General features: G+C 37.4%; 1 pseudogene across 1 annotated transcript in view; it reads right to left on the bottom strand.

Annotated features, from left to right (window-relative positions):
* Positions 1 to 2622: 2622 nt before the first annotated feature.
* LOC150108243 (tubulin alpha-3 chain-like) overlaps positions 2623 to 24733 on the bottom strand; it is a 59548-nt pseudogene continuing 37437 nt past the window's right edge. Inside the window, exon 3 of the transcript XR_016550651.1 lies at positions 2623 to 3100. The product of XR_016550651.1 is annotated as a tubulin alpha-3 chain-like (transcript). The remainder of the gene's footprint in view (positions 3101 to 24733) is intronic.

Genomic DNA, 24733 nt, shown 5'->3' with positions numbered 1-24733 from the left:
ATATATAGTACTGATAGACTGAGGGAATGTATTTGCAGAACCTGATGGATGGGAGGAGTGTTATAAATTAGATATATATTACCTGGAATGTTACAAGTTTAATGTAGAAGAAATTTTTTCTAGAATGTAGGGTATCAATCATGCATTCTTCCAGCACACCTCTAAAATAATGTGGTTCATTTGTATTTCAAAATACAAATATATTTGTATTTGTATGTTGTATTCTAATCCTTTGATAGTATTTTACCAGTGAACCTTTGATTAAGATGCAATAAATAAGCACTAATGATTACTTAAACATATATATAGGTAGGAAACTAGTTGATAAGAGTACCCAAACCTACTTTAAGCAAGGCTCATTATTTGGACTTTTTTTTAATACATTAAAAAAATTAATGATTTAGGTTATTATTAGTATTAATATCAGACCCTCCATGGAGTCAGATTCAAAGTGAAAGGTACATACTATCATGCACAAAGCTCATCAAAACTGTGCCCCCCAACACACACGCATGCACATGCACACGCACACACAACATTAAAGATACGAAGAAAATTTTATACTTGGTTTCAATCTTTTTTCCAAGTTAGCAAAACATTGTTTTGTGCATGAAATATATTCACATGCAAAACACTGTTTTACTTGAAAAAGTATTAAAACAAGTATAAAATTTCTTGCTATCTTTAACATATACAGTATATACATAGTTTCAACTATCAAAAAAAAAATCTGTGTGTGTGTGTATAAAATTTCTTGCTATCTTTAACATATACAGTATATACATAGTTTCAACTATCAAAAAAAAAATCTGTGTGTGTGTGTATATATATATATATATATATACTGTGCTCGGAAAGAAGTCAAGGGACACTATATTGTGAGGAATGAACCTCTTTTCTCTGCAATGACAGCACCAATCCTATGGGCATACTTTCCGCAAGCATATGATAGCAATCAGTAGGAATTTTTGACCATTCTTCCTGTAGGCATGTAATGAGGTCTTGCACTGTTGTTGCACACACACACACACACACACACACACACACACACACAACATTAAAGATACAAAGAAAATTTTATACTTGGTTTCAATCTTTTTTCCAAGTTAGCAAAACATTGTTTTGTGCATGAAATATATTCACATGCAAAACACTGTTTTACTTGAAAAAGTATTAAAACAAGTATAAAATTTCTTGCTATCTTTAACATATACAGTATATACATAGTTTCAACTATCAAAAAAAAAAATCTGTGTGTGTGTGTGTGTATATATATATATATATATATATATATATACTGTGCTCGGAAAGAAGTCAAGGGACACCATATTGTGAGGAATGAACCTCTTTTCTCTGCAATGACAGCACCAATCCTATGGGCACACTTTCCACAAGCATATGATAGCAATCAGTGGGAATTTTTGACCATTCTTCCTGTAGGCATGTAATGAGGTCTTGCACTGTTGTTGCATGGATGTCCCTTAACATAATCGAATGCTCCAGTTTATCCTACAGATGTTCAATACGGTTGACATCAGGGTTTTGTGAAGGTGATATTCATTTCCACAAACTACGCAGCTACAACAGCAGCCTTACGACACAGTCCATTGTTTTATGGAAAGAGATAATGGTCAGTTCCGTAGAAACACCACAAAGTAGGAATGTATTGTATTGTCCATAATGTCGAGATACCACAGAAGTTGGAGGACAAACCAGGAAAAACAGGACTATACCATCACTCTGCCACCTCCAAATTTCATAGTTGGGATTATGCACTGTGGTAAGAGATATTCACGGGCATCTTCCATACCTGCACCCATCCATCTGCTTGGTAGAGAGTATAGCATGGTAGTAGTTGGTTGGTTACAAACTACAACCAGATTAATGTAGAGGAGTTTCATAAATGGGGGAAGAAGCCTTCCCTGCCTGAAAGCTGAGTAAGAGGAATGTGAGCAGTGAAGTAAGAAGAAGGTTTTTTACTTGGAGAGGTGAATGAGAAAACAGTGAATGAATTTTATAGCAGAGTTTGATGAGCTTCATGTATCAGAGAGGACTTCCCTCAATGAATGTTGAATCAAAAAAGGATGATAATAATAATAATATGTTTATCATTATTAATTTGCTCCTTTTTTGGTTTGACTTCAGATCCAAATAATCAACTTAATACATAGGTCTAATGTGCTTTACAGTCTACTCTCAAGATGGCACAGACTCCAGGAATAGTTTGTTATAGTGAATTTATTTTAGCATAGCATTATACCTGTGAAGTTTCGGTTAGGATATTTGTTATAGCAAAGTGAGAGTTCAACTGTATTTGAATTAGAGCCAAGCCCTGTCAGTGAATCTCCACTTTAAGATGCACAAAAAGCATAAACAAAAAAGCATTACCAATAATAGAGCCACTGGCAGAGACACAAACCAATGGCAGTGGTGCAGATATTCAAATAGCAGTAAAGGAAGCATTACCAATAGACCATGAAAATTCTAAAGAAGAGAATTTGTTACCAGTTTTATTTAAGTTTTTATTTCATTTTTAAATAAAAATGCTTTTATTTAAAAAAAAACAGTTTTTTAATGTACATAAAAAAGCTATATTATCATTAAATGAAAAAGTGATAACACCATGGCAGTTATTTTAATCAACTTATATAGCATACAGCAGAAAAGATTTATATAAAAGCAATCAAGAAACATGATCATGTGCAATTTTAAGACAAAAAGAAGTTACACAAATGGAAAGAAATGCAAAAATACATAACAACACAGCTCACAGCAACATGGCTTTTACAGTGTTTACCAATTTTTAAACCACTAAATTTCTTCTTCACCTTCAGCTTCTACTTCATGAACCAACTTCCTCATAATCTTTTTCTAAAACACATAAATTTTCACGTGCATCTGAAAATTCTTCTTCTTCCATACCTTCTCTAATATACCAGTGCACAAAAGCTCTTTTGGCATACATCAGATCAAATTTGTGGTCAAGACGTGCCCATACCTCAGCAATTGCAGTTGTGTTTGACAGCATACAAACAGCCCGTTGAACTTTAGCTAAGTCACCTCCAGGAACTACAGTCGGAGGTTGGTAGTTTATTCCAATCTTATAATAAAATAAAAAATGCACGAATTAGAATGACATTTTGAATGTCTATATTTATAAAAAAAAAAATAAAGAAAAACTAAAGAAAGAATATTGCCACTGTTTTTCAGCATAACAGCATATCTGCTCTCCTGCCAAAAGACTGCAGGTTCGAATCACACCGCAGGCATGGATATTTGCGATTGTCAATGAAAATGCTAGTGGTAGCGTGGTGGGCGATAGATGGCATTAGCGTAGATGTGATGGCAGTTCATTGTAGTTGATGGATTGGGTGGCGCAGACAGAGTTGTAGGTGCCCTCCCTCAATGAGTCTTTGGACTCTCCGGAGGTGTCATGTAATAATAATAATAATAATATTCAATGGTATAGCATACTGGCACTAACAGTGACACATGACATATGGATGTGGCATCGCTTCATTCAATTTTTCCTGCTAGCAAAGAATGCTGCATACTGGCACCTATTGTTTTATTATTATTATTACCCAAGACCCTGTGGAGTTTATCATACACACAGCTCATTGTACCATGCTTTAAACATGCTCAAATTCTCTACAGACACCACACTCTCAGGCAAGGAATTTCAATCAGTCACAACGCTGCATGAAAATAACTTGCTTCTCACTACACTACTCACACTCTCTTTATACAGTTTCCAGGGATGACCTCTGGTTCTCCCCTGATCTCCCACTATTTTCTGTAGAACCTCTAAAGCATTGATCCTATAACAACCCCTTAATAACTTGAAGGTATCTATTATATCTCCCATCTTCCTCCTGTCCACCAGACTCTGCAAGTTGCATCTTCTCAATCTTTCCTCGACATTCCAGAGGTCAGAAATTACCTTAGTCAGTGGCCTTTGGACCCTCTCCAACATCTCTTCATCCTTCTCAAAACCAGATGACCAAATCTAGACACAATAGTCCATGTGTGACCTAATCAAAGCCTTATACAATGGAACAAGAATCTCCCTACTTCTACAAGTCAGTGTCATCTGCATCATTCCCAGAAGCCTTTGTATTGTCTTCACAATTTTGGCTGTGTCCCATAAATTTCAGATCCTTATCAACTATCACCCCCAGATCTCTTATTTCTTCCACTTCCAATAATATATCCTCACCAAGCATAAATTCTGCATCCCATTTTTGTTTTCGAAAATTTAAAACCTTACATTTTTGCAACATTGAATTCGCATCCCCATTCCCATGCCCAATCACTCAATTTATTCAAGTTTCCTTGTAAGGCCACAACATCTTCACTACTCTTCATGGCTCATCCCAACTTTGCATCATCTGCAAACAACCAACTGAATATCTCCATCCAAATCTTCACCAATATCATTAATATACAAGTTAAACAGCAATGGCCCTAAAACAGACCACCTGAGGCACACTACTAATAACTTTCCTTTTCCTGGATATCGCTCCCCCATACAAAACTTGTTCATACCTATCAAATAGCCAGTCTCCAATCCAATGCACCAATCTAATATCCAACCCCATCCACTCTAGTTTGACTATCAACTTATCAGATAGTAATCTATCAAAAGCCTTTACATAATCTAAGTATATTACTGTGTATCCTTCTCCTCTGTCCATAGAAGCAGTCACCTTAATAAGTAAGTAGATTACTAAAACATGACCTCTTTTAGTAAATCCATGCTGTCCATGAAAGATAATACCATTGTTATAAACCCAATTTTGGATCCTAATTCTCCCAAGCTTCTCCAACAACTTAACTACAACACCTGACACACAGATAGGCCTATAATTTGATGCTTGAGTTCGATCACCTCCTTTATGAAGTGGCACAATCTTGCCCTCCTTCCACTCCTTAGGAACTTGATCCAGTGCAAGACTCGTATTAAAAATATATGTCAAGGCCAGCGTCGACTCCCTGGCACATTCCTTCAGAATACGTGATGATATATCATCAAGTCCCACAGCCTTATTTACATCTAGTTTGCTCAACTCCCCATACACCTCTTGCTCACTTACAGTCAGTCTCTCTTCCCCATCATCAACTGCTCTCAATTTCTCCACGAAGTCACATTCACAAGATTGAAAGATCTTTATGAATGAAAATCTCATTAAATATCTTCACCACACCTTTTGCAACAGCTGTCTTTATACCATTTTCTCCAATCAATGTCATCCTTCATAATCATTCTTTCCTTGCTTGGTTACATATCAAAAGAACTCCTTAGGATTCTTTTTGGCTTCATTAGCTAACTGCTGTTCATACCTCTCTTTAGCTACCCTCACCAACCAAGTCACTTTGCCTGGTCTTTATAGTCCTCATGGAATCGGTTATTTCCACTTCTCTTACACTTTCTCCATAATGCTTTTCCTCTGTATCACATGCTTAATCTCTTTAATTATCCATTTCACACCTACCTTATTTAACCTTCTCAGCCTTCAAATACATTTAGACATTGCATCTACTAGATAGTTTTTGAAAATCCCCCAAGCTGCATTGATCTCTTTTCCAGCTAACTCCTCATTCCATGCTACATCCGCAAGCTGTCTCCTAAGCTCCTCACAAATCCCCCCCCCCCCTGTAGTTCCACATATACCCTTTTCCCACAGAGGTCCTCACACTGCTGGCAACCACCCAGGTAATCACCTCGTGGTCACTCTCACCAATCAGTGGGTGATTTGATACTTCATTTATAATTAGATCCTTGGATGAGATGACCAAATCCAAGATCCTCAATCCTCGTGTGCCCTCTGTTACATACTGTCTGAGGTAGTTATCCCTCAAAAACTGAAGAAACTCATTTTCTTTACTTCCAGTTGCTATCTCATCATTCCAGTCTATATTGCCATAATTAAAATCACATAACGATCACTCTTTTCTTATTTGCTTGACTAATATGATTATACATTTCATAGTCACTACCATCCACATTTCCTGGTCTATAACAACATCCAACTAAGTATTTGATTCCATTCACCTCTATCTCACACCATACTGCCTCAAAACCACTGGCACTATTTCCCTCTTGCACCTCTACTTTGTATGGACATACTCTTTCTCTATCATCAATAGCACTCCCCTCCCTTTTTACCCTCTTCTATCATCACGAAACACGTCATACCCTTCCATTTCTATTCCTGTCAGGATGTCGTCCTCATCTAACCATGTCTCACTTATTCCAACAATTTTTGAGTGAACAGACTGAATTAGTGTAACCATTTCATCTGCCTTGTTTCTTACACTTCTAGCATTACCCCATTACTATTATTACCCCAAGACCCCCCATGAAGTCAAAGACTCATCTAGGTTCTGTACCCTCTCCAATACATTCTCATCTCCCCATCCCCCCCAAAAAACCCAGTGATCAAATCTGTGCACAGTAGTTCATATGTCGCCTGATAAAAGCCTTAAACATGGGAACCATAACGTCTCTGCTTCTGCATGTCAATGTACTCTTCATTATTGCCATAATCTGTTAGGATGTTCTTACAATTTTAGCAATGTGACCCATAAACTTCAAGTATGTCCTCCATCACTCCCAAATCGCTCATCTCTTCCATCTCCTTCAAAATTTCTCTATTAACTGTGTACTCTGCATCCCAACCTTGCTTACCAACTTTCAAAGCTGTGTCATGCACTTTGCAACATTAAAGTGATAGCTCAACTCATTTTCCCACTCACATAGTCTATTCAGATCCTTCTGCAAGGTCACAACATTTGCTCTACTTCTCATAGCTCTTCCCAAATTTGCATGACCAGTAAACAGCTGTACATCTCTAGTAACCCAGTCCAAATGTCATTAACATACAAGTTAAACAATAATGGTTCCAAAACAATGGTCAGTAGTAGACACAGATCCCTGTGTCTACTAGTGATCTTCCTCTTTTGGGATACCTATTCCATACACAACTTGCTGATACCTGTTTGAACAGCCAATCAACTATCTAATCCCATCTGTTTCAGTTTAGCAACTAGCTCGTCATGTGCCAGTCTATCAAAGGCCCTTGAAAAATCCTTGTGCACCACTGTATATGCATCTCCTTTATCCAGTGAATCTGTCACCTTGTAATACATAACAGACTGCTTTAACACGACTCCCCCCCAACAAACTATCATATAAAGAATACTGGCTATTATCGACCTACTTCTGAATCCTAGTCGTGATCAACTTTTTCTAACACCACAACAATCCCGGGTAGAAAGATTGGCCTATAACTTGTAGCCTCAGTCTTATTCCCCCGTTTTGTGAAGCAGAAAAATTTCTTCCCACCTTCCATTCCTTTGGGACTCATCCTGTTGCACGACTCATGTTAAATAGCCAAAGGTACCATTCATTTAAAAGCGTATTTCCTCAAGACACATGGTGATATATTTGCCAAGTACTATTGCCTTATTAACATCAAGTTTACTTAATTCTTCATATACTTCCTGTTCATTCACCATCGGTCCCTCTTCTACCATATCTTCTTACACTCTAGGTTCTCATGATGCAAACTTCACAAGAAGATTAGACACTCCATTCACTGTATGTATATAATTCAATGATCAATTCTTCAACTATATCCTCTGCATTGGTTACCAATCTTGCCAGTGTCATCAACTAACATCATCCTCCCATAGTCATTTGCCACATATCAAAAGAGCTCACAAAGATTTTTCTTAGGCTTGATTGGCTAATTTCTTCTCATACTGCATTTTTGCTGTCTTTACCAACTGAGCAGGGGCAGCTCATGCATAGGCACTGCGGAACTGCAGCACCCCCAATTTTTCTTGATATATAAATATATTTATTAATTTATTTATATTTACTTGTAATATTTTATATATTTTATAAAATTAAATCATTTTAATTTCATCATTAACAATCCTATGTTAATGATAATCATTACCCTTGGTAATGATTATCATTATCATTACTATGGTAATCATTACCCTTGTGCAATGATTACCATACATTCTTTCCACTGATGCAGAATCTTCCCAGTTCTGAGATTCAAATTATATAGCCTGATCAAAGGAACAATCAATTCAGCTGAACACTCTTTTAGCACCTGTGCTGATATCCCATCAGCCACTATTGCTGAATTCTTATTCAGTTTTTGGAAGTTTTTTTTCCCACTTGGTGAGACTATAATAAATTTAAGTTTAATCCTTTATCCAAGTGTAAGTAAACAAAGTTTGCACCTGAAGTATCTTCAGGACTGAGGCAACTCATAGTAAAGGTGGACAAAGCTCTCATCACTACTTGTCATAGTATCTCCCATAATGCAAAGCACATCCCCTTGCAGACATGTATAATGCTATGCATTAAAGAAAAGATCACTACCAAGACCGGTTTTGACCTTTATTGAATGTTCAAGTACAGGTCAAACTCCAAAAACTCAGCGTTGTTCATCTCAGTAACACGCTCACCCTACCACTGAGAACTCTCAGCATTGTCTCTACCCTATGGCAGGCTCACCCCACCACCGAACAGAGCCACTCATTTGCTCATATGTCATCTGAGGGGTAACAGCCATGCATCCACAGGCTACAGCATTGCCATTCATCACCCAAGTTTCCAACAGTTTCGACCTTTATTGAGGTCTCGTCAGTGGCGGCCCAGACTCAGAGGTTGTGATACTATGGTGGAAGCAATGGAAGTCATATTTACCTATACGAGATGACAAAACGTGTCTCACCTTATTATTAAATTATTCTGGATTTAGAGAAAGATAATGGAAGCTTTTTCCCCCACTTGGTTAGACTATAATAAATTTAGTTTAATCCTTTATCTAAGTGTAGGCAAACTTGGCCCTTAAGTATCTTCAGGACTGAGGCAACTCGTGATAAAGAACAAAGCACTCATCACTACTTGCCTTAGTATCTCCCATAAGGTAAAGCACATCTCCTTGCAGACATGTATAATGCTATGAATTAAGGGAAAGGTCACTACCCAGACAGGTTTAGACCTTCATTGAGGTCTCATCAGTAGTGGGAGCAGACCCAGAGGAGGTGATACTAAGGTGGAAGCAAAGCAATGGAGAAGTCATATTGGGGGAGGGGGGGGGTAATGAATGACAATGCTGTAGCCCATGAAGTTAACCGAGACACGGCAGTTGCTGTTACCCCTCAGATGACATATGAGCAAATCATCAAATGAGTGGCTCTGCTCGGGTGGGCGTGAGTTTGCCATGGGGTAGGGCCAATGCTGAGAGTTCTTCTCAGTGGCAGGGTGAGCCTGTTACTGAGGGGAACAACACTGAGTTTTTGGAGTTTGACCTGTACTTGGGCATTCGATTATTATTATTTGTCAGCTCCAGAGAGTCCAGACTCATCGAGGGAGGGCATCTACTCTACAACTCTGCTTCCATCACTCACAATCCACCAACTGACTGCAACTATACCAACGCCATCTATCGCCAACCACCACTACTACTAGTATTTCCAACACTAGTATTTCCACAGACAATCACAAACATCCATGTCCACGGCAGCCTCTTGACTGGAGAGTGGACACACTAACCACTCAGTCAGTCAGGCTGGCGATAAAGATCAAAACTGGTTGGAAGCTTAGGTTATGAATGGTAATGTTGTAACCCATAAAGTTTTAACTGAGGCACGGCTGTTGCTGTTACCCCTCAGATGACATATGAGCAAATGAGCGGTTCTGCTCGGTGGTGGGGTGAACCTGCCACGGGGTAGATCCAACGCTGAGAGTTCTTCTCAGTGGCAGGGTGAGCCTGTTACTGAGGGGAACAATGCTGAGATTTTGGAGTTTGACCTGTACTTGAATATTCAATAAAAGTAGAAACCGGTCTGGGTAGTGATCCTTTGCTTAATGCATAGCATTATACATGTATGCAAGGAGATGCTTTGCATTATGGAGATACTAAGACAAGTAGTGATGTGAGCTTTGTCCACCTTTACCATGAGTTGCCTCAGTCCTGAAGATACTTCAGGTGCAAACTTTGTTTGCTTACACTGGGATAAAGGATTAAACTAAATTTATTATATCTTATTCATTTTTTTGCAACAGCCCTAATACCTCCCCTTCATACACGTGAGTTTCTTCATACAGTGAAGAGGTAGCAGTGAACTCAATGAACGTATGCAGAGTTTAGCTGATGGAAGGTGAAGGGGTAATATGATCAAGATGTTTAAGCTCCTAAGAGGTATTTACTGAATGGATAGGAGAGAGATTTCAGAGAGTGGAAAATAAGGAAGGAGCAAGAACTAGAGATTATCCTTGGAAATTGCACAAGGGAGTAGTGAATTATTCACCACTTCATGTAAAAAATATACCTCACAGCGAAAGATACATTTTTTACACAAAGAGTGGTGAGTAAGTGCAATGAATTTTGCCTGTTTTGTGAATAAGCTTCAGTATGATAAATATGTTTATATTTATCAAACTGAATATATATATATATATATATATATATATATATATATATGTGTGTGTGTAGAAAATATATATTGTTTTGGCATTAAGGGTAAATATAAAGATTAGTGATCGGAGCTCATGCCACCTTTACCACGAGTTGCCTTGGTCCTGCACTACCTGCAGGATCAGCTAGACTTGCATCACTTGCAGGCGCAAACTTGACTTATTTGTCTGTTTGCTTACTTGGGAAATGGAGTAAAACCAGGTTTAAAAAATTGCTTGGTATTCTTAACACACACATATATATATATATATATATATATACACACACACATACTGAATATGTATATATATTCAGTATGATAAATATACATGTTTATATATATATATATATATATATAAACATATATATATATATATTATTTATTTATTATTTTATGAAGTTGAAAACTCTCACCATTTTCCCTTAAAGGAAGCATTTTAAGGTTTCTTTTTTTTTTTTGGCATATCCAAATTGCCAGCATCACTACTCTTGCGCTTTGGGGCCATTATTAAGTAAAATAAGGGTTGCTTGAACACAAGCACTGTGAATGGCGTACAAATTAAAACTTATGGGGAGAGCAAACAGGGGCACTTTTCCTCCCCTGAGAGTGAGTAAAAAATTCCATAAATTATACCATATTTACTCAAATATAACTAGCCCTCGCGTATAATAACTGGCACCCCTGATTTTACTTTACGAAAAAAAGAAATTAAAAAGTTTCGCATATACCTGAGGGAATGTGGATTGCAGAGTTTGGTGAATAGAAGAAGGAGAGGTGATATGATTGAGACTTTTAAACTACTGAAGTTTAAGTTTAAGGAGTGGTATGATAGACTTTATGTTTCCTAGGAGGAACCTCTCACTATGAGTCTTGATAGACTTTGTGTTTCTTAGGAAGAACTTCCCGCGATGAGTCTTTTGATTCCATGGAGGCCTGAATAATAATAATAATACCTTGTACGCGAAAAAAATTTTAAACACATTCACATCAGGACGATAGTAACTCGCTCCCAGGGGGGAAGCTCGTGCACAGGCACTGTGGAACTGCAGCACCCTTAATTTTTCGCGATATATAAATATATTTATTAATTTATTTATATTTGCTTGTAATACTTAATTTTATCATCAACAATCCTATACATTTCTCTTATTTTGTAAAACAATAAAAATCCATCTTGTAGCACTTATGAGGGCGAAGGACGCGGCACTGTGTTTTCTACAGTGTCATATTGCTACGCGCGCAAGCATACAGTACAGTAATGATAAGGATCCCAGAAGTCCTGTAAAATACGGAATCGTCCCATTTTTGGCTAATGCGTTCCGTTATCCCGAGAAAACTCTTCGGGACAGGTTTTTGTCCTGTATTTTAGAGTTCAAGACTGAATAACAAAATCAATATATTACAGTGAATTTCTGTTCTATTAAAAACATCGCTTTCCGTCATTACGGGGAACTGTAGACGAGTTGTTATTTTCTCAAGACGAGTGATGGCAACACTGCAGCAATGATAAGTTCCCTGTTGAACGTTGAAAATGCCGAAAAGGAAGTGTGATTATACAGACGCTTCAAAAACTCAATTTCCGTTTTTTAAAAAAAAAATCTACTAAATTGGGCGAGACAGATAAAGTGGAGTATTTTTTTCCAATGTACCTGGTATCCCTAAGTAACGAGGGTATGAAGCGCCTGTTGCAAGTGTCTAACTTGCATCCCCCCCCAATCCAAAAATGACAAAAATTTTGAAAAATTTAAATGTAACTAGTTAAATTTTACTAAATGCAATATGTTAAATACTAACCCCATCAAAATGAGTTGCAGTGTGTGTGTTGCAGAATTTGTGTCTAAAGCGGCGTATTGCCGAAATTTAAAAATACAATATAAAATAGCGGACTTTTATATCTATTTATTTATTTTTATTTTTTACGTTTTGTGTCCCAAACCTAATATTCGCCCGTGCTTAGCGCCTCTTTCGCCACGCCCTCGTTACGGCACTGAAATCATATATGCACGTCATAGTGAGATGGCGAACTATTAGCGTAATGCGGCACTGTACGTCGCGTAGTTCCACTGTTGTTTATCTGCAGTTTGCGCCAGTAGTAGAGTGTTCGTAGTGCTTATCGTGTTTCCTCCGTCTCTTTAAACATTTGGACATTACAATTAAAGACATAACATTTGTTATAGTAATTTTGAATTATACTAAATTGTATAATTTTATCGATAATAAACGATATTTTTTCATAAAACAAAACAAGAAGAATATATTTTATTTTAAAGTAATTTTGAATTATACCAAACTATATAATTTTATCGATAATATACAATGTTTTTTTCATTTAGTTAAGGGGATACAAATAGCCGGATAAAAAAAAAAAAAAATAGCTGTTTGGCTTTTCATCAATGTTTTTTCATGTTTAATTTTTTTTTTTTAATTTTTACCATAATTTTGATAATTTATCCAAACGCATATACACTGTACTTACAGTGTGTATGTATATTTCGTTTTGTATTTTGTGCCACACATGATTTACCACACATGAGGAGCCTGTGTAGCTCAGTGGATGTGGCGTTTGCACACCACCGCGCTAGGCCGCACGAAGGAAGTCTTGGTTTCGAGTCTAGTCGGTGACTAGAGGAAATTTTTCTGAGCCTTTTTTCGACCGGTTCCCGAGTTAGTCGATCTCTGGCACGGGCAAGCAGGTTTTTCCTCCCGGAAACTCGGGTTTTTCGTCCTGTAAATTCAAGAAAATCGACCGTAGAACCCACATTATTTCAGACATTGAATATATTGTGTTAGGATTAGAGACCACGAGATGGCGGCACATTTGAGCCGTCTCTCTTCACTGTGTACCGTTTAATTAGTGAGAGCCTTGGGCCATCTGTCTCTGATTGGGTACCAGTGGAGATTGAACTGCCCACTCAGTCTCCAAAAGTTAGATAGGGCTAAATGGCCTCGCCTACTCCCGTATATACGGGAATAAAAAGGCGTTAGCTGATTTTTTTTTTTTTTATGATTTACCGTTACGGGAGAAAAGGAGTGATTCTGGAAATTTACATGATTTATTTCAATTTCGGATCGAAGAGAGACTTAATTTTAAAAGATCATTTGATGAAAGCTCCTGCAAATGACCGGTACACTTCTTTAAGAAATTAACATCAACTAATAGAATTTTGTGAAATGGAAATACGAGAAAGCATTGTATCCGCTGCAAATAAATCTATTGGATTTTCGATCCTAGCTGACGAAACCGCAGACATTGCTGGAATAGAGGAGCCTTTCACTTGACATTAGGTTTGTTGACGAAAATAAAAATAAAAGGGAAGAATTTTTAGGATTTACAAAACTCTATGATATGGATGCAAAAAGTATTAGTTCTGCTATTTTAAATAAATGTAGTGAATATAGTTTGGACGTGAACAAATTAATTGGACAAGGATACGATGGCTGTGCAAGTATGGCAGGAAATGAAGCTGGTGTTCAAGCCCAGATAAAAAATATATATCCAAAAGCCACTTACGTACATTGTGCTTCTCATAGATTAAACTTAGTTGTGAATGACTTAAACATTGTACCAGAGGTTCGCCAGACAATAGGAATTATAAAATCTATAGTAAAATTTTTTAGAGAAAGTCCAAAACGAAGAGCCACCATGTTAACAATTCCTTTACTTTCAGAAACCAGATGGACTTCAAAATATCAAAGTATATTGCTTTTTTCAAAGAATTTGCAACTCATTTTTAATCTTCTTCTTCTTCTACGCGTTATTCCTGCTTCCCATGCAGGGTCCGCGTGTTACTTTAGATGCGACTTCTTTGTTAGTACTACTCCCAACCGACCCGTCGCCTGGTCTGCTGCTGGGGGGATATATTTTTGACTGTAGAGGCGTATGTTCACGGGCCGGTTTGCCTGTTTGCGGGATGAAAAACCCTATTGACCGCGCCCAAGACCGGCTATGGCTATGCCTGAGGAAGATCCTCAAATTCCTCACGTCTACAACGGGAATCGAACCTGGGACACTCCTTCCCCAAGCATATGGTTGCGAAGCGCAAAGCCACTAGGCTAACCGCGCGGGGTTTGCAACTCATTTTTAATAAATTAGAATAAATGTCTATGAACTGGACAGGATAAACACATTAAGAAGCGCATCGCTTAGTTACATCATGTAGTACTTCAATATTTATTATTTGCTTAAATATAATATCAAAATATTGTGCTATCTCGAACCAATAACACAAACATTACAAGCCAAAGATGTAGATTTACTAGCCACTCACGAACATATTGAGGACTTACTTAAAATACGTATTTGCCTTTCATAGGGGAAATTTTGAAGAGATTTAGAAACGTTCACTTGATATGGATGAAAAGTTAACAATAAAAATAGAAATACCTAGACGATGTTCCATAGAGAAATATAGATGCAATTATCCTGAAATCACACCTGACGACTATTATAGGCAATCAATATTTATCCCATACTTAGATTCTTTAATTTCATCCTTAAAATCAAGATTTTCCTTGGATAACGAAATAGGCATTTTAGTATTTCAGTTTCATCCCAAGAATATTATAAAAATAAATAAAATAAAGTTCCAAAACAACGTCCAAAGAGTAGCTAAAAATATAATTTTCAATATTTAGAAATAGAAGCAACAACATGGGAGGAAAAAAAGGACAAATTTTCCTTACTGATATTCCCCAAACTTTACCAGAAGTTTTGAAAAATTGCGACTTCTATTAATTCAACTATTGGTATGGCATTAGCTGTTACGACCTACCATTGAAAGAAGTTTCAGTATCTTGAGACATGTGAACACATGGTTACAGTTAACAATCTCAGAAACGTACTTATCAGGTTTATGTATGATTAGTGTACATAGGAAGAAACTAGAAGAGTAAGCGGTAAGGAAGAAATTTATTGAAAACGTCATCAATAGGTTTGCCAGCGATAGACTTAGAGTTCAATTCTTATACGATACGTGATTATTGAAATTATTATCTATCTGGTCTGAAATTATTGGTCAACATCAAATACTCTGTCCCAGGAAGATCAATAGATGAAAACCTCCATTTAATAAGAGATCTCATCCACATCGCAAACAGCCAACATGAAAACTTAGCACTCGTCAGTCTTGATTAGGAGAAGGCTATCGACAGGGTAGAGCACGAGTATCTTTATGAAGTTCTAAAGGCATTTAGCTATTGTCCTCTCATCATTGAAACAGTGCAATTGCTATACAGCGATGCACACTTCTGTTTAAAAATCAACAACAGGCTCACTCGCACTTTGTCATACTCTCGAGGAATCAAGCAAGGATGTCCTCTCTCACTGGACAATTATACATGCTGGCCATAGAAACTTTCTTAAAAACAATACACGACACCATCATCTCCAAACGAACCAGCATAATAGAGCCGCATCAAAAAATAACCTTATCAGCATATGCCGATGACGTCACAGTAATAGTTCGAAATGAAGAAGAAATGACAGTAACAGAAGAAGCACACAAACTATATGCACAAGCCTCAGGGGCCAAATTAAATTCTGCAAAAACTACTGGTTTGTGGTCAGGCAGATGGAAGGATAGAAATGATTCCATGATCAAATGTACCTGGTCAAGTGAAGGACAAAGATACTTAGGTGTGCACGTTGGGGACACCAAAATATATAACACACTGAACTGGACACAGCTGCACAACCGTTTTAAACAGGGGCTAGGTTAAATGGAGTTCCATGACTTCACTTAGAGGAAGGGTACTAATAGTTCACCAGATGGCTGCGACTATGTTATGGCATACCCTCAAAGTACTCACATCCCATGAGGAATTTCTCCACCACATTCAAAAGGCAATCAAACATTTCCTCTGGAACAATACTAAATGGACAACATACACTGAACTCTGCTAGCCACTCAGTAAGAGAGCTCAAGGCCTGATTTCCCTTGAAAAACAAGATTAGATCCTTCAGAATAATCTTCCTCCTAAAGACACTTCAGTGCAATCATACATATGTAACCACCTCCAATTACATCACGAAATCATCCACCACTTACATTTTCCCCAATTAATCATCCGAATGGCCAATTCTGCACCATCTCTTCCTAAACAACCTCATTTTTAAAGAGATGCTCTACAGCGGTGGAAAAACAGAGAACTTCATCACACACTGACAGGATCAACAGAGTCAGCTGTAGTTACAGAACCACCATTTTCGAACAGAAACATAACAAGTCTCATAACTGGCCAGCCCTTTCTTTTCCCCACATGGAACTGGGCAGGAATAAGAATCATATGGGACCTCCTGACCCACACCCTAAAGTGAAAAACATTCATAAGCCTACCAATGAAGAATCCAAAAACTGAAAAGTAATATCAACAGATGCAAGCTGTTATTATAAAAGCCTATTCAGATATCGCTACACCTCAGGGAATCCGTATTCCTTCTAGAAACTACTCGGAGCCGATATTTCATCTTGGACAATCTGACGCCTCACTTTCAATTCTTCCCTTCAACTACAAGAAAATATACCACTTCCTCACGTCAGTGCCTCCAACTTCGCGCTTCTTGTGTTCATCCTTAACCCTCTCAGCGACAAGACTGTACATGCCATTCTGTTTTAGTGGGATCTTCCATATAAATCGAAGTGTGCCAAACCAGATTACGACATACAGTGGAGACTATGGCATATGTTGCCAACTCCTGCTAAGCTCTACAAATTTCAGCTCAGAGAAACGGATCTGCGTCTATTCTGAGAAGTTTCTGGTACCTTGGAACACACACACATATCTAACCTGTCCCACAAACAAAGCGATGATCACCTATGTCGTGAATACTGCCTCTACCACCTGTAACTACGCACACAGCCAAGAGAATTTAGTCCATACAGAAGAAGACAGACATGAATATGCAATTTCCTCTTCATCTGCGCTAAGGCCATCATCTACAGCTTCTACCTAAAACACACAAGAAATAACCAGCACCCATCCATCATCGAATCGGCACAAACCCTCATGTACAACCTCCGTCGGAAATTACAAAGCAGGCTTTCACTGGAACTTGATTACTACAAAGAAACAAGAACTGTCGCGAAATTCATAGCGGGGTGGAATCCAACTGGCACCTGTTCTGGATTGCGGACGACAATACACTTCATCTGAAAGATAACCAAGAGTGAAACTGAACTGTAATGTTGATTCATTTACTGCATTTTCCATTGTATATCCGAAAGGAAAATTTTTCTTTATCTGTAATATATATATTTATATACTTATAATATGTAAATAGTTCTTTTGTTATTTATATTCTAATGTATATTTTATCAAGTTAAATAATATATATATATATATACACTCCGGTCTCTTTTTATGCGGATTTGAAGTTATGCGGTGCATAACTTCAAAATTTATGTGTAGTACGCCCACAGATACGTGACCTTTCGACACTTCTGCGCATGTCAACAGAAGGAGAATCCATTCCAATAATAGGGTAATCCAGCGTTTCCCAAACTTTTCCTACGACGGAACACTTCACAAATCCTGAAATTTTCATGGAACATCTTGGTTATTTTGTAATGGATTAATCAATAATCAATTGTTAATTTCGCTGATTTTTATTATTAATTAATAATTGATCATTAATTATTCATTAATAATTAATTAAATTTGCCCAATGGAGAAAAAAAAAGCACCAAAGAAAAGCAATTTCATTGGAAACGAAAATTGCAATTTTAGATCGCTTAGCAAAAGGAGAGGGATCTACGGAGATTGATAAAAATTTAGACGAATCTACTATAAGAGCAATTAAAAAGAATGAAGTCAGAATAAGAAAATCTGTCATTTCTGACACAAAACTAAGTGTCCAATTATCATCGTACTGAAGAGATGCTTTCTTAGAAAACACGGAACGAGCGCTCGTAATTTGGATTGAAGAATTAACTCAAAGAAGAATTCCTATAAGTAGTTATTCAATTAAACAAAAAGCTCTTCAGTTTTATGAACAGATGAAGCAATTGGAGCCGCCTACTTCCGCTTCCCAGGCTGATAAAGAATTTTCGGCTAGCAAAGGATGGTAAACCTTTTAAAAACGAATGCACTTCATTACGCGAAGATTACAGGCAAGGTTCCAGCAGCAGATGAAGAAGCAGCCAAACATTTTCAAGAGAAGTTAGCCAAAATTATTGAAGATGGTGGATATTGTCCCGATCAAGAGTTTAACGCTGACGAAATAGGATTGTTTTGGAAGAAAATGCCTAGTCGAACTTACATCGCAAAGTCTGAGAAAAAAAGTAAGTGGTTTTAAAGCAAGCAAAGATCGAGTAACGTTGTAACTTTGTAGCAATGCATTAGGAGATCGAATGTTGAAACCCCCCTCCTAGTAAATCAATTTCTAAGACCACGTGCTCTAAAAGGCAAAGATCTAAAACAGCTGCCGGTACTTTGAATGGCTAATACACAGACCTGGGTAACAACTGCTGTATTTACTAAATGGTTCAATAATTGCTTTGTACCAGAAGTGGAAACATATATGAAGCAAAACGCTCTCGATCTTAAAGTTTTATTAAATGTTGACAATGCACCAAGTCATACGCATTTAGAACATCCAAATGTGCAGATAGTGTTTTTTTTTTTCTCCACCCAATACAACAAGCATTATTCAGCGATTAGATCAAGGCATAATTGCTACTTTTAAAAAATATTACACTTTTCAATTTATATTGGATAAACCAGAAAATGAATCATTAACAGTAACAGGCGTTTGGAAAAAAAATTTCTATTTTGGACTGCTTAAATCATGTTGCATCTACTATCGCTGAAATAAGACCACAAACTTTAAATGCCTGCTGGAAAGCAGCTTGGCCTGGATGTGTTGCAAACAGTGCAACCATCTATCTACATTATCAGCTGAAATCATTACTTTGGTACATGAAATTGTTGGGGAAGGTTTTGATACATTTAGCCAGAACGATGTAGACGAATTACTTGTGGATAATGCCTTAAGTGACGATGATATTATTGGATATCGCTTAACTTTAGATATCGTCGAAGTTTCAGAAAACGATAGTGAAGTGGAAGAAATACCTGTCCCCCTCACTGCAAATATAATTCGAGGTCTTGAACTGTGCAATAATTGGAAAATCATTTTCTTGTTAATGACACAAATTCTGAACAAGCCTTTAAATTCCCACGTGAGCTGAAGAATTGTATCTCTGGATATTGCGAGCTGTATAAAAAATTAGTAAAATTTTTTAGAGTATTAACAAAATTAAAAAAGGTATAGTATAAAACAAAAATTTAAGTAAGTTTATTTTTAAGAAAGTTTTTTATAAAATAAAAATGATTATACAGAAAAACAGAATTTTTTTCAAATGAACTTAGATATCCTAAACTTACAGTTGAGAAAACTGAGACACTTTAATTATCCTAAACTGATTAATTATTTATGACTTGTTGTGACTCTTTTAACAAACCCAAGCAAAAAAAAAATGTTGAAAAAAAATACCATTATCAAATTCTTTTAATCCTCAGAGTCATCTGAATCTGTGTCCGAATCGCCATCACTTTCACTTAAACTGATCATCAAAGATTCGCATAATTCTTCGATAATTCTGTCTCTGTCCTAATACATATTTTCCAATGAGGTGACATGAGAGCAATATTTTCCCCAGTTTTGAACTGTAATACTTCCAATCGCCTGTTCTGAAAGCTTAAAAAGTTTCGACATGTCAATATCTCCAGTTACGTTGCGATGGCGAATGAAACTTTTCACTTCTGCCCAAACATACTCAATAGCATTAATATCGCAATGATATGGTGGTAGCCTCAAAGCTAGAAATCCATGCTCTTTGAGCATCGTGTCGAATTTAAATAGTTTAGTTGTGGGCGAGTTTCTTTTGACCAAATTAAGCAATTCAATTTTTCGCATATCTGGGGAATGAGAAATGTTATTTGCAGAGAGCCAATTCATAAGAACCTGCTTCTTATTAGACCAATTTGTAACTTTGTTTAATCGAATAGAGTGATATGAAGTGTTATCAATTATAACAACAGCATATTTAGGAAGGTTTGGAATCAGTTTTTCTTCTGCCCACTTTTCGAAGATCGTAGAATTCATTTGCCCATGGTAATCTCCAGTAGTTGAATTGACTTTGTATAGTAAGTTTGAATTCGGTAAAAAACCCATTTCTCCACCCGCACACAAAATTATTATGCGCCGCGAGGCATTTCCGGTTTGTAGCACTCCACATTCTTCTTTAGACTGCCAACATTTTCCATAAGTTAAATTACTATCAATGCCTCGCCTACTCCCTATATGAGAACAAATATGCGTTAGCTGATTTTTTTTTTTTTTTCCAAGTTTCATCTAGATACACAATCGGTCTTTTCTCCTCCCTGAAATGTCCTATTGCTCTCAAATACTGCGTTTTAGATAAAACAAAACATTTGGAAACGATATGTTGATGATATTTTTATTATTTGGAATCACCGGCACACATCTCTCATAGATTTTCTTCATCATCTAAACATCCAACATCTTAATATAAAATTTACTGCTGATCTAGAAAATAATAACTCCTTACCTTTCCTGGATGTCATGCTTACACGATGCTCTGAAAGATTAAAAATCTCTATATACAGGAAACCTACTCATACCAATAAATATCTGCATAATCTTTCTCATCATTTTCCACCACAAAAACTTGAAACTATATCTACCTTAGGACACAGAGCACGCTCTCTCTCTTGAATGAACCAGATGAACTACAAAAAGAAATAAATCACCTGACTCTTATCTTTAAACAAAATGGATACGCTTAAAAAACGATTACGAAATTTCTTCTGGATCCTCCTAAGAAGTGCACAACAGAAACGATTAATTTTAAAGGTAGCATCTCCATTCCATACATTAGCACAGTCTCTAAAAAATTAGCTAACGTCCTTAAAAATATAATATCAGGACGTTCTTCACCACACTTCCTAAAATCCGTTCTCTAATCAGCCATCCAAAGCCTACTCATCACTACCTAAATTTTAATCCAGGTATATATAAATTATGGTGCGATTGCAATATCCCTTATTTTGGACAAACTAACAAATCTATTGAACAACGTATAGAAGAGCATAAGAGAGACATCTCTTACAAAAGATCTCATGCAACTGCGTTATCCAGTCATGTTCTTTTTTCAAATAATCCTAATGTTGATCAACAAAGCCACTCCGTTTGCTGGGATAGATCAGAAAATATTTTTCGCTGTGATGATGAGTTTGAGAGAAAAATTGTAGAATCAAGGGAAATCCTGCTGAACCCTGTCCACTTAAACAACGATTTGAGTTAAAACATCCCAGATAGCCATGCTGCAGTTATTCAATATTGGCGTTCACGTGAGCCTGCACGCACACTTACAATAAACAATGGCACGCCTGTTAGAACAACTTGAAAAAATGCAACGTTTTTTATGTATCAATTATGTGTGGCAATTTTTACCTGTAATTTCCAGTTGTTTTAGATACTTCAATGTTTATTACTATTCTTTTCCTTTATGAATATCTGAGGAAGGCTGTTATAAGACGAAACTAGTATTATTTTCATTAAAATCTTTATAAGTTATCTCGGTTTTTTAAGTCATTAAATCTATGTTAAAAAAAAAAAAAAAAAATATATATATATATATATATATATATATATATATATATATTTATATATATAATTTATTTATTATTATTTTTTAAATAACTTAGGAAATTTATTGATCTTTTTTAGTTATCTTACATTAGCTAGTTAGGTGGCGCCTTTTGGAATTGTCAGTTATCGTTTAATTAGCTTTATACATTTACTTAAGATGCATGTGATACTCAGGCGAAAATTCTACTAATAAATAATATTTGACGTGAGCAAATTCCTTTATTATAATTTTAATTAATTCAAACTGGTTGGTTTTCGTGAGACCAGTGTTTAAGTAAAGGCCTCTCTAAAAATTAGGCCCCTCAGTTCACTCCCTATGAGTAGCAGAAAGATCATGCAACTCAGAGTTAGTTCCAGTGACAGGCTCACCCTGCCACTAAGCAGAACGCTCATATTCCGAGGAAAAGCATATACTAACAACCCTCCCCCGACCCATCACCTCACACATTTTCCCTGGAGACTCAAAATACTCTCTCAAGGTAAACCCCTTGAAATCTAAGTCCTCCTCACCTGGAGCCAGACTCCCTGTTTAAGTTTGGGGCTACCTCTCCAAAAACTCGTGCAGTCTCTCAGATCGCTCAACAGTGAGTGAACTCAAGGATCATTTAACTCAACAGTGAGTCTGCTCAGTGAGAGGCTCATCTTACCACGGAGCAGAACCGCTCATATTCGAAGGAAAGCCATCCATCAACAAGGTCCCTCGTGGGAAATGCCGGAAAACACTTTCCCCAGAGACTCAAATTACTCTCTTAAAGCAAAACTCCCTGAAATATAAGACACCCACCCCTCACTGGAAGAGAAATTTTAACTAAAGCCCCTCTCTAAAAATTAGGGTGTTCCCCCCCCCCCCAGACTACTCCCTACGAGTGACCGAAAGATCGTCCAACTCAGCGTTGGTTCCACTCAGTGACAGGCTCAACTCGCCACTGAGCAGAACCGCTCGTTTTCCAAGGAAACGACAAAGCCTCTCACGGGCCACGCTATAACACTCTCTCTGGAGACTTAAAAATGCTCTCTCAGGACAAATCCCCCGAAATCTCAGATCCCATCACCGGGTACTAGATCCTATATAAGTAAAGGTCTCTCTAAAAATTAGGCAATCCCCCAGACCACTCAAAACGAGAGTGACCGAAAGATCCTCCAACTCACTTGGCTCCACTCAGTGACAGATTCATCCCACCACTGGGCATAACCGCTTATATTCCAGGGAAATGCACCAAACAACGCTGCTCTACGTGGACCACACCAGAAAGCACCATCCCCAGAGACTCAAAATGCTCTCTCAGGCAAACCCACCCAAAATCAAAACCCCATCAGTGGGAGCGAATGTTTAAGTAAAGCCCCTCTCTAAAAATTACGGCGATCCCCAAGACCTGCGAGTGATTAAAGGATCGTCCAACTCAGCATTAGTTTCACCCAGTGACAGGCTCACTCCACTGCTGAGCAGAACCACTCATATTCCAGAGAAAAGCACGCACCGGCACGGCCCCACCACACGGACCACACCAGAAGACACTTCCGGCGGAGATTCAAAATGCTCTTTCAAGTCAAAACTCCCCCGAAATCCAACCCTCCCCGCACTAAGTGGAAGCGAAATGTCGGAAGAAACCTAAGAGAACAAAAACTCTCAGTACTAAGGAAGTAACTGACAATTGACATTAATGGCTTTAGGGGTGAAGCAAGATGCTTTTCATGTTCTCTGCTATCTGTTATGGCTACAGTGAGGGTAAAATTTTATGATCAGTCAGCTTGCACTGAATGGGCATGGAGATTATGCATCGCTAAATGAAGTTAAAATGGCTTTTGGTCTTTTATGTTTGAATATATCCGTTGCCTTGTAGGCTACTTTGAACTAGACCTATGTTGAACTAGATCGTTGGGATGTATGGACGTTTTTAGGAAAAACTTTGTTGCTAAAGATTGCAGGAAAGAGAAGAGATAAGGAATATTTGTATCTCGATGAAGTTGATTGTTTCTGATGAACCATGGGGCGTTGAGAATCATTCGCACACTTGTTTTGTACACGCTGCAGTTTGAAAATGTTAGTATTGGAGGTATAGCTCCAGGCTGTAGAAGCATAAGTGACTATGGGACGAATCGTCAACTGGTATATAAAAGCACTTTGATTCTGATGTTTATCTTGCTGTTCCTGTTAATTCGGGTGGAAGATCTGGGCGATGGCATTAGATGCCTTTGCACATGTAGTTTCCATGGTTGGTTAAAATTTAATATTTTGTCGTGCACAACACCAAGGTTTCTATCTGCCAGGGAATTTTAGTATTAAATGGCAAGACGTCTCCTGCAGGAGATATCGATCTTTTCGTGAAGAAAATCGCTGAGCTTTTTTGGGGATTCACTTGTAGGCTCCATTTGGAGAACCATTTTTCTAACTTTAGAAGGTTTTCTTACAGCTTCTTAGTAAATGAGGTGTAGCCGTAGAGATCTGGCTAATAATGCTGTAACCTTGGGTTTTGAGGAATGTTGGACATGTATTATAGAGAATAGCAATGGAGCCAGCAGGATCCCTGCAGTACTCCTTTCAAGCTACGGCAGTGGGATGAGGTAGCCCCA

This window comes from Typopeltis vanoorti, chromosome 3 (assembly GCF_054136105.1).
Source record: "Typopeltis vanoorti isolate ZY-2024b chromosome 3, IOZ_Tvanoo_1.0, whole genome shotgun sequence".
NCBI lineage: Eukaryota > Metazoa > Arthropoda > Arachnida > Uropygi > Thelyphonidae > Typopeltis > Typopeltis vanoorti.
Note: the sequence above shows the minus strand (reverse complement) of the source record. Positions and strands in the feature narration are given on the sequence as shown.